Source organism: Sardina pilchardus, chromosome 4 (assembly GCF_963854185.1).
Source record: "Sardina pilchardus chromosome 4, fSarPil1.1, whole genome shotgun sequence".
NCBI classification, from domain to species: Eukaryota; Metazoa; Chordata; class Actinopteri; order Clupeiformes; family Clupeidae; genus Sardina; species Sardina pilchardus.
Window position 1 is genome coordinate 3,408,295 of NC_084997.1, and position 11,713 is coordinate 3,420,007.

Genomic DNA, 11,713 nt, shown 5'->3' on the forward strand with positions numbered 1-11,713 from the left:
ACAGTACAAAAGTTAGAAAACATTTATCAACAGGGTCCATAGGGGAGGAGTTCCAATGATCCAATATTATTTTTATTTTTTTACATTTGTTGGTGTTTACTTGAGTTTTTATGCACCATACATCATCTAATCATGACAATCCTAATATCTATGAATTCCTCATGCAAAGACAAAGAGAAAATGGGGTGGATTGTGTCTGTAGGATGTATTGTTCAGATTCTATGTACATTTAAAGTTTTCATTTTTCATACCCGAAAATCGAGCAAGGACACAAAAGATAGTACAAAAAATCACATATGGGACAATAATTTGAGTGGGGAACATCAAAATTCCTTAATTAGACACCTTAAGGATTACAAAAAACTAGGTTAAAAATATACCTTTCGGGTGCAGGTGAACCCCCCCTTCCTACCCTACTATATGTAGGCCTACACAAACATTTTTATCATGTGATCAACAACTCACATGTGTTGTGTCTTAGTTACATGTGTAATTTAACACACATGTTGGATGATCGCGCTGTTTTCAAACTTTGAACATAAGTTGACATTTGTCTCAAATGCCCCACCTATGCGTGTCGTTTGAGACACATAGAGGGGCAATTAATACAGCATGTTTTAAACAGAAACTACTGACCTTACTAACGTTTTTATGAAGCATATTGGACAACATACTAGTGTATTAGTCATCCCGAAAATTTCACATAATTTCTCGCAATATAAGTAGGTCAAACAAATATTTTTGTCCCGTGCGTAACTTCTGATCACAAAAAAATCTACCGCATGTAATATTCGTTTCCCTCACTTCGCTGAATATCTTTGGATTAATATCATAAACATGTTTTGTTCATTCAAAATATATGTTGTTCATTGAAATAAGTTGTTAACTCATATTAATTCGGTGATTTATACAGATATTGATCGTGTAATGTGGCCACTTCCGGGTTTAGTAGAGGTCCTGTGTAAGATTTGTATGCGCTTCATTTAGCGGAGAACTGTTCTAGACTAATATGACCCCATTGAACAACGTGGGATGTGTGCCAAAATCTCTATCCAGGACGAAAGTCCTGAAAATGACCACAATAGGTGACACTATAGATCACACTATTATTACACTAGAGTTGAATGGGACTTTTTTTCCCATTATAGATATCCTCATAAACTTCTACCAGATTAATGTTCATATTAAGACAAATACTTTTTGTATTACACTTTGTCTAATTAGTTTTTGTAAATATGCAAATGAGGCAATATCTGATTAAATATGTATACATATGTATACACTCTTGAAGCAACAGCTTTTCTGAGGTGATCCCAATGTTTATCTGACCATGTAGTGTAAAAATTCTGGTTTGATACTTGGGGGTCTAGCAGCAAAGCTACAGAGTTTCAATACACATAAGCGTTTACTCAATACAGCCAATCAAAATTGACTGCGTAGCCACCAAACAGGAAGTGAGCTCATATTTCACCAACGCTTTGATGTATGAAGTCCAAACATTGGTAAGGGGACTTGTTAATTGATTGTGATGACGCACAAGGAAATTGGCATCGTTTGGACTCTATAGGGGGCGCTGTGATACAGGAAGTAAACTTGTATCTTAGCAACGCTTTGATATACAAAGTTCAAACTTGGTATGTGGACTTGGTACCTGATTGTGAGGACGTGCTAGGAAATTGGAATTATTTGGCATCCATAGGGCGGGCTGCAATACAGGAAGTGAGCTCATATCTCAGCAACACTTTGATGAATGACGGCCAAACTTGGCACGGGGACATGGTATCTGGTTGTGAGGACGCACAATGTATCTCTCTAACGTTTTGTTGTACGAAGGTCAAACTTGGCACAGGACATGAGGTGCCTCTCATTTGGTCTTTTATAGAGCCTCCCTTCCTTTCTTGATCCTCGTCCTCACTAGCCTGACGAGCCAGACCCACATCAAGGCTTCATACTGGTAAAAAGGGTCTGAGCCGAGTGCCCAGTTAACAGCTGTCTCGCAGCTCCCTGCAGGTGGCCAAATGACCTGGCCCAATTGTGGTTGCCAAGACTCAGCCGAGGATGCGATGAAGCAACGTCTCTACGCATTCTTGCGCGGGTACCGTTCAACGCCACACAGCACAACAACAACCTCACCCGCTGAGTTGCTGCTCAAACGCAGGATACACACGAAGATGCCTTCGGTGAGCACACCCATTGGACCGGACCAGGTTCTTCGCAGGAGAGACCGCAAAGCCAAAGCCAAAATGAAGGTGTACTCGGACACTCGCCGACACGCTGCACCTTACTCTCTCCTAACTGGCGACATGGTGTTGTGTTCTCAACCCAGGCGAACCAAGCTTACAACAGTTTACAATCCCAAGCCATACAGTGTGACCGCTGTCAAGGGCTCTATGGTCACAGCCGAGCGGAATGGACACTGAGTGACAAGAAACTCATCCTTATTCAAAAAGCTCAACCCTGGCCTGTTTGACACACCAGCAGCAGAAAAAGAGGATGAAAAGACCGCCGCAGACACAGTTCCGGCGTTGGCAAGATACCCTTCTAGCAACCTCCACAGTACCTCGGCGACTTCAACACAGCCTGAGAACAACAGGCAACATGGACTATGAAAACAAAAACAAAAATATATAACAAAGATAGAGGACTGTGAAGTGGACGGAATGACTGAATTCGCCAGAGGGTGAAAAGAGTGTTTAAGCAGAAAAAAAAAGAGACTTTATTTGTAGACAAGTTTGTTCGTCTGAAAATGTCTATAAAAACAATCTATATGTTTTGTGTTTGAAATGGCATTTGAGAAAGCACTTAATTGACTTATTACACTAAAGCAATCCAGATGTTTATATCATAGTGTTTATTGTTGTTTACAGACAAAGTGAATGTTTTGACTATTCAAAGCAATCAGAAGTTAAAGTTAAAGTTTAAAAAAAATATATAGCCGCAAGCGGCGATGCGGGCCCTCGCACCTGCGGTCCGGACCAGTGACATGCCGGAATCAAACTAAGCCACACCCTAGGTCAGAGCTCTGTCTCTGACTAATGGTAGCAATAGCTCACATGCCCACTGAATTTGGTTCATTGTTGTGAATGTATGTGTTAACCATAATAGACAACTTTCTAGGTGGCGCTATAGGGTCACTAAGCCACACCCTAGTCCAGAGCTCTGTCCCTGACTAGCGGTAGCAATAACACACATGCCTACCAAATTAGGTTAATTTTCGTGAAAAGTATGTGTGAGCCACAACAGACATCAAGCTAGATGGCGCTATAGAGTCCCTAAGCCACACCCTGGGCCAGAGCTCGGTCTCTGACTAGCGGCAGCAATAACACACAAGCCCACCAAAATGTGGTTAATTTTCGTGCCTACCAAATTAGGTTAATTTTCGTGAAATGTATTCGTCAACCACAGCAGACAGCACACTAGATGGCGCTGTAGCGTCCCTAAGCCACACCCTAGGCCAGAGCTCTGTCTCTGACTAGAGATAGCACTAGGCGAGTTCAAGATGGCTGCGCAGCACAAAAACTGCGCAGCACAAGATGCACGTGGTTAAAAATCTGTCCACGATGGTCTAGATGGGCGTGTTTTCGACTCGGCAGTCGGTATCACATGGCCTCAACTTATCGCGGGAGCAAGGCGTGGCCAGGCGGCTGCTCCACAACAGAGCAGCCGGTCTGGAGGTACTGCGGAGCGCAGCGGAGCCTAGACCCTGCCTTCATGACGTCAGGACTTTGCCCTAATTGGCTTTTACAGCCCTGACGTATGTGCTGGCGTTTAGATGCTTCTTCATATCTACAAGGGCCTGTGCCTCTTTTCTACTCAAATATCACATAGTTTCAGTTAAGTAACAGCCATATGGTTGCACATATGCAATAGTCAACATGAATAAACCAATATTATCCTTCATGTACCACAACACTCCTGAAAAATGTGGTGAATAAATTGCTCATTTCTGTCATGATATTGCTAGCGGTGGTGATAGATAAGTGGTTACCTACACAGACAGTCAGCGGTTCAAACCCCAAGTTTTTCACAAGTTAGTCTTTTTCTGTTTGTAGCTCTTTCCTTTCCTGTGACGATATGAATGAAAATCATTCAAATTCTTTCTAGGTAACTGATGGTCCTGTGGTAGTGAATGAGAATGTCATGCAAGGGACTAGGGTTCAATTCCTGCTCTTCTCCAGCACACTCTATAATACTGTTATTGGATATTGCCTGATATTATTGTTATTGACACGTAGTGTATCACATACAGATTAAAATGAAGTGAAATTGAAATTGAAATTGATTTGTCTATTTTTCTCAGGCCAAAAAAGGCAACAGCAACACTGTGTTGCACCATAACTTGCATGAACTAGCAGCTGTCCTTTAAGACTGTATTTTAATTCTTAGATTTTAAGATATAAAAGACTAATGGCGATAACTATTTTCTGAAGCTTTTTGTTACATAGGAAAACACAGATAACATAGATTATATGCAGTAGTGTTATAACTACAGATATCTTAGGTAGAGTAAGTGTCCTTTATCATAACGATAGTAGTAACAAATTGCAGTAATTTCCTCAGCTTCTAGGGTGTCAATTGGAACAGGTGTCATTACTTTCGGCATGTACTTTTTAATTGTAATGGAAACCTTCGGGCCTATATAAAGGGCCACAGAGCCCAAGCCCAACATACAAACATGGAGAAAATAATAGAAATTGAAGATTCCCAAGGGAAATTCGCCTTAAGGTCTCCAATGACATGGCTGAAAGGATGGCAACAGGTGAGTGAGTCAAACATTTTGTGACAGGATTGTATTTTATTCTAAACAAATCTCAAACTAAAACTGTTCTTGGGCTGATCAATCGTACTTGGTCCAGGTGCTGAGGGATGTGCGTTCTTATCAAACAACACAAGGTAAGAAAGTTTCCCTTTGCAGAATATTTCATTGTATTAATAATTATATTGATTTTGCCACTATTGCTTAAGAGAAAGATCACACAGTAATGCAGTTCACTTCCAATAAACAATTACTGCACCTTTTATAAGAACAATGTGCCCCATTCACCAATCTCCTAAACATTTGGTTCCAATTCATTCTTTGGGTTAATTAATAAATCTAACAAATCTGTATTATTGCCAAATTGGCCATGCAACAATCAATTGTTTTGCACATAGAGGCCACTCAAATCAAACCCATTGCTGAGTGTGGTTGATTTTGTTTTTGCCAATTACCACATACAATACCAACAAAACATTGGTAAATACTAACTCTTGGGCATGGTTTCAGAACAGATTTCTTTCTATGAATGTTTGGAGGTTAGTAAGTGGTGGAGTCTGTTTGTTTATCCCTACGTGTTCTGAAATGGAATAACCATCAGCTCACTGTGCAGGTCAAAGCTTTGCAGCCTCCATCACGCCCCAGCCCCAGCCCCACACTGCAGCCTCCATCATGCCCCAGCCCCAGGCCCAGACCCACACTGCAGCCTCCATCACGCCCCAGCCCCACACTGCAGCCTCCATCACGCCCCAGCCCCAGCCCCACACTGCAGCCTCCATCACGCCCCAGGCCCAGACCCACACTGCAGCCTCCATCACGCCCCAGACCCACACTGCAGCCTCCATCACGCCCCAGACCCACACTGCAGCCTCCATCACGCCCCAGGCCCAGACCCACACTGCAGCCTCCATCACGCCCCAGCCCCAGGCCCACACTGCAGCCTCCATCACGCCCCAGACCCACACTGCAGCCTCCATCACGCCCCAGCCCCAGGCCCACACTGCAGCCTCCATCACGCCCCAGCCCCACACTGCAGCCTCCATCACGCCCCAGGCCCACACTGCAGCCACCATCACGCCCCAGATCCACACTGAAGCACAAACAGGTCCCAGCTCCCACTCCTTTCAGGATCTTCCATCAGGTATACAATAAAAGCTAAAAATAGAGACAGTACATTGAAATGCAAGCACAAACATGACTAATCTCTCTGTACTCCCATTTACAGGTTTAAAACACAAAGCTACCCTCCTTCTTTTATCTCTACAAAAACAGTATCACCATCTTTACTGCTCCAACAAAATTTTTTACCACCACAAGATTCACGAGGGCATTAAAAGGCATGGCTACAACATCACTCAAGACAGCCTCAAAAAAAGAATAAGCAACATGCTTGTAACCTACAAACGGGCAAAGGACCGAAGCCGCACAACAGGGGAGGCAAGGGTCAGCTCAGCTGGGAGTACTTCAATGTAAGAAACATGTATTTGTCTTGTCTTTCCTGGTAGTGATAATTGTATAGCCTACATTTGTAGTAATTTTTTTTGGTTATCTAAATCAAAATGCTTTCAATACATTAACAATTGGTTCTTTTGTAATATTACTGTACATGCCTTCTGTATGTCCACAGGAAATGGACGATGTGTTTGGAACATCTGGGGTGGGCAGTGTCCCAGAGGGCACCGTGGTGTCAACACCTCTGTTTGCTCCAGCCCCACACTCAGAGGCTGAACACCGTACACCACCAAGCCACACACCTATGCCATGCCCATCTCCACAGATGCCACCGGTGCGAGCCCCGTCACAGGTGCAAACCCCAGCTCCTCCGCCTTCAGTTTCAGCCTCCTCCACCAGACCAAGAGTCTTTCCTCAACACCTATACCACGCACGCCGAGAGGAGGACGGTGGTTCTTGAGTCGCTGGTGCGTCCTGATCTGGAGAGGTGGAGAAGGCTGAAAGAGAGGAGGCGGAGGAGCTTTGAAAAAAAAGTCCTCAGCAAATTATCTGAGATGACTGACCTAATGAGGCAGATCTCAGCAACTCAAACTAACATGCTAAATGCATTGAATAATTTAAAAGAATAAAATAATAAAATGTCAATATGGATGTGGAGTGGACTTTTTTTGGCAATATTTTGCATGAACACAGGGTTCTCACTGCATTTTTTTTCTGTGATAGACTAAAACTAAACTAAAAAAGCAAAATTCCTACATTCCCAAGACAATATAATTATTGTCATTAAAACCAATCAATATGTCGTTTCAATTTTCACATTTTCTTGTTCCATAATATTCCCTGACTGTGTCCAACAAAAAATATATAACATTTCCTGACTGTCATGTCTGGAGTGTATTGAAATGCCATGAGCAAAACCCTGACTTGTGCAGTGGTTGGTCAGTCAGTGTCTAAAACAATTTGACTGTACCTCTAGGGACCACTGTTGCTCCGAGATCCCCTGCTGATTTGGCCTGGTTTAGTACCAGTTTCCATGAGCTGCCACGTGGAGGCACAGCAGGAGTCTTGATGACAGGAAATCACTGTTATTACTATGTATATACATAGGTCCTGTTGAATCCATAATAGTCCAATAACAGTAGTGTAATCACCGTACTGCAACACAGCCTAATTTATTTAGAATAGATTTTGTATTTCAGATTAGCTAATGCGAAAGAATGCAATACCCGTGTTTCCCACAACATTTTCTGATACTTGTGACACTTTAAATATGTTAAGTGTCACAAGTCATATTCTACTTCAGGTATTTCTTTCAGCCCCATGAATGGATGTCCACTGACAACCAAAGGCATTCAATTCCATTAACATGCATTGAAACTAGGCATATTTCCATGGGATGGAAGAAGTTGGGGCATGTTAATCACATCTACACAGGTTTTAGAAATTGTATAGTTTTTGCTTCCCTGAGGGTCAAAAGCAAATGCACTATCTGTCCACATAGGATCAAGAATGAACAGCAAAGAGCAGGCTACACAGGTTAAACAGCATGAACTACATATTTCCTGAAAGGTTTGGATCTCTAGATGTGATTTAACATGCTTTGGGTGTATAGGGTGACTATGCATATTTGTCTGATGTATTTCAATGACATTAAATTGCTTTGAAACACAATGACTTTCAATGGACATACATTCATCTGGGGCTGAATTTCACAAAGTTACCACCATCCAAAATCGATGTTATCATCCAGAAATGTCAGCTGGAGGTCCTCAAGGATGCCATGAATGCAGCAATCTTGATGACCTTCTACATAATCAGTAGCAGTGACTTCATGTCATCCTGTGGTATGTTTCCCACCAGCTCACGTGTGGTGTGTGTGTGTGGGGGGGGGGGGGGGGGGGGGGGGGGGGGGGCAGGGGCGCGGTTACAGGTCATAGCAGATGGCATCACGGTAATTGCATGCTTGCTGATTGTTTGGTTGTGGTGGATGGGGGTCCTGATCAATGTCCGGTTCGGGAGGATTTTGAAGGTGGTCCTGTGGGTCGAGGCAGATGTTATGAAGAATGCAACATGCAGAGACAGCTGAGCTAATGCGCTCTATGCTGCCCATCTGCAAATACTGCAGTCTGCGAAATTTCCCCTTCGGGATCCCAAAGGCATGCTCAATTACAACACGGGCAGTATTCAGTCTCCGGTTGAAATTTCTCTGCCTAGCTGTTAAGTGCCCATTGTCCCTGTAGGGCTTAAGCAGCTGCGGCAACAGAGGATAGGCCGAATCTCCGATGATATGCATGCCTACAGGAACAAGGGATTGGGGATCTTCCTCAAGACCTTGGGCCACTGAAGTCACACGGAAGGCCCTAGCGTCATGCCAGCTTCCAGGGTGGCCCACAGTGATATGGCAGAACTGCCTGTAGCTGGTGCAGAAACCGGTAAGGATAACGGAATAGAAATGTTTTCTGTTAAGGTATGCAGTTGGATTTTGGACATGAGGCTTTCTGATTGGTATGTGACACCCATCTACGGCACACACAGTGTGTGGAAATCCGGCTCTGGCAAATCCCAGCTCAGAGGAGTTGAGGGCTTCCCCCACAGGCCACAGGATGTGATGACCCAGATTGGTATTTACCAGAGAGCAAAAGTTGTGAACATGGTGCATGAGGGAGGACTTGCTCAGACCGACTCTATCTGCTACACCCCTATAGGACTCCTGGTTTGCGAGAGTCCACAAACAGGCCAGGACACTGTGTGTGAGTGGAATTTTAGTGCCAAGTGGATTTTGATCTACTGGCCCAAGGGCCACAATCACATCCTGTATAGGAAATAACAACATAAATGAATAATGATATCATGTCAAATTTGTGCCCAATACATTCCCTTAACATCAGCTACACACCTCCACTTGCACTTTGGAAAGTCTGAAATGTGCCTTAAATTCAGACAGGCTGTACAACGGCACAATAGTGTCCACATATCCCCAGATTTTTGGAACATTCCTATTAAAGCAGGGACAAGACATGATTCAGTATTTTGTGATTCATTAATTCAAGATCAGTGGGCCCGTATAACATTCATTGTGCATAGTGTTGCTTAAAGAAAATGTATCACCTTATGTCTATAGTGCATAATGTGGTCAGCAAATTACACTCAGCTGTGATATAATCATGCACCTAAGCACAGAATAACAACTAATGATATGGGATTGAGAAATATTTACTATGTTGGGCTACAGTAGTCAGGTAGACATAATAAAGTTCAAATCTATTTATTGGTGACATTACAAGTAAAGTAATTACAAACTAGAGAATGTAATTCCAGGGAAATTACGAGTGCATGAAAATGCAAAATGTATAGATACAGTAGATAATGTAGATATAGTTACTAAGGTGTAGCTAGGGTAAACATGTTGGTTGCATAGTTTAAAGAAAGCTGATAGTGTGAAGGTAGACAGTTTAAAGCTTAAACATTACAGTTCTAACTGAACTAATGATTTCTAGCAGTTATGTTAAAAATGCTAACAATGCTAACTATGCTAACAATGCTAACCAGGTTGATTAGATAACTTAGCTAATCATTTTTAACAGTTATGCTAAAAATGCTAACAATGCTAAACAGGTTGATTAGCTAACTTAGCTAATCATTTCTAACAGTTATGCTAAAAATGCTAACTATGCTAACAATGCTAACCAGGTTGATTAGCTAACTTAGCTAATCATTTCTAACAGTTACGCTAAAAATGCTAACAATGCTAACCATGCTAACTAGCTAAGTTGCTAGTGAGGACTTTTATTTTGAAACATTTGTTGATAGGGTATCTATGGTGGCCACTATCAGGAATAAAGAAGTTACTGTAGTAAAATCATGTTGGTTGCTATGGAAACGGTCATAAATGCTTAATTTTAATGGTTGCTATGTTGGTTTCTAGGTACATGGAGGTTTCATGTAGTTGACTGGAGGCATAGTTGATGATAACTGACAGTTGGAATGGTTGAACAGTTAAATAGTTGAGTAGTTTCAATGGTTAAATGATTTCATAGTGTTTTAGTGCAGTGAGGACTTTTATTTTGAAACAGTTGTGGACAGAGGAAGCAGTGAAACAGGATCTGTAGTCTTAGTGAGATTGTATGCTTAAAGCCTGAGAGAGAGACAGAGAGCTACTGCACCTGGCATGGCCACCTGGCATAAGATTCTAATTGCCCTATTATGATGTCATAATCGCAATGTTAAGTCTATGGGGGACATTTTAATAGTTTTTATTTAATAGTTCAAAAAGTATAAAAGTTACAAAGTTGAAAAATATATAGCTGAAGTCACCTAAGTAAGACCTACGCAGCGCAGTTTGAATGAAGTTTCTACGTTAAACGGTTGAAGCCGCATTAAAGGCACAAAAAGCGTTGGAAGAATAATATCAACTAGAAATGCAATTCCAAGGAATTACCAGTGCATGAAAATGCAAAAATAGATAGATAATGTAAATATGGTTACTAAGGTGTAGCTAGGGTAAACATGGTGGTTGCATAGTTTACAGAGAGTTGATAGTGTGAAGGTAGACAGTTTAAAGATGAAACATTCCAGTTCTAACTTAACTAATGATTTCTATTCATGTTAAAATGTTGATTAGCTAACTTAGCTAATGATTTCTAGCAGTTACGCTAAAAATGCTTATTATGCTAGCAATGCTAACTTTACTAACAATGCTAACCAGGTTGATTAGCTAACTTAACCGATGATTTCTAGCAGTTATGCTAAAAATGCTAACTATGTTAACAATGCTAACTATGCTAACTAGCTAACTTGCTAGTGAGGACTTTTATTTTGAAACATTTGTTGCTAGGGTATCCATGGTGGCCACTATCAGGAAACAAGAAGTTACTGCAGTATAATCATGTTGGTTGCTATGGAAACGGTCATAAACGCTTAATTTTAATGGTTGCTATGTTGGTTGCTAGGTACATGGAGGTTTCATGTAGTTGACTGGAGGCATAGTGGATGATAACTGACAGTTGGAATGGTTGAACAGTTCAATAGTTGAGTAGTTTCAATGGTTAAATGATTTAATAGTGTATTATTGCAGTGAGGACCTTTATTTTGAAACAGTTGTGGACAGAGGAAGTAGTGAAACAGGATCTGTAGTCTTAATGAGATTGTATGCTTAAAGCCTGAGACAGAAGGTGCCTCTCATAGCGTTTACGCGTCCTCTCTCGCTCCTCACTGATCTACATAAAGAATGATGGAGCGGCAACAATGGGATAGTCTAGCCCTTCTTCTATCTTTCTTTATGTAGATCATTGAGGATCGAGGAGCGAGGGAGGACATATAAACGCTGCTTGAGAGGGACCCACAGTAAATACTTTAAAAGTTGTATGTAGATAGTCTAATTAATGTTGATAGATAGAATGTTTAATGGATGTTGATAGGCAGATTGTTTTATATTGATTGACAGTTTAATGGGTGGATGAGTGAATGGTCTGAAGAAGATGAATGGATAGAAGGTTGGATGGAATG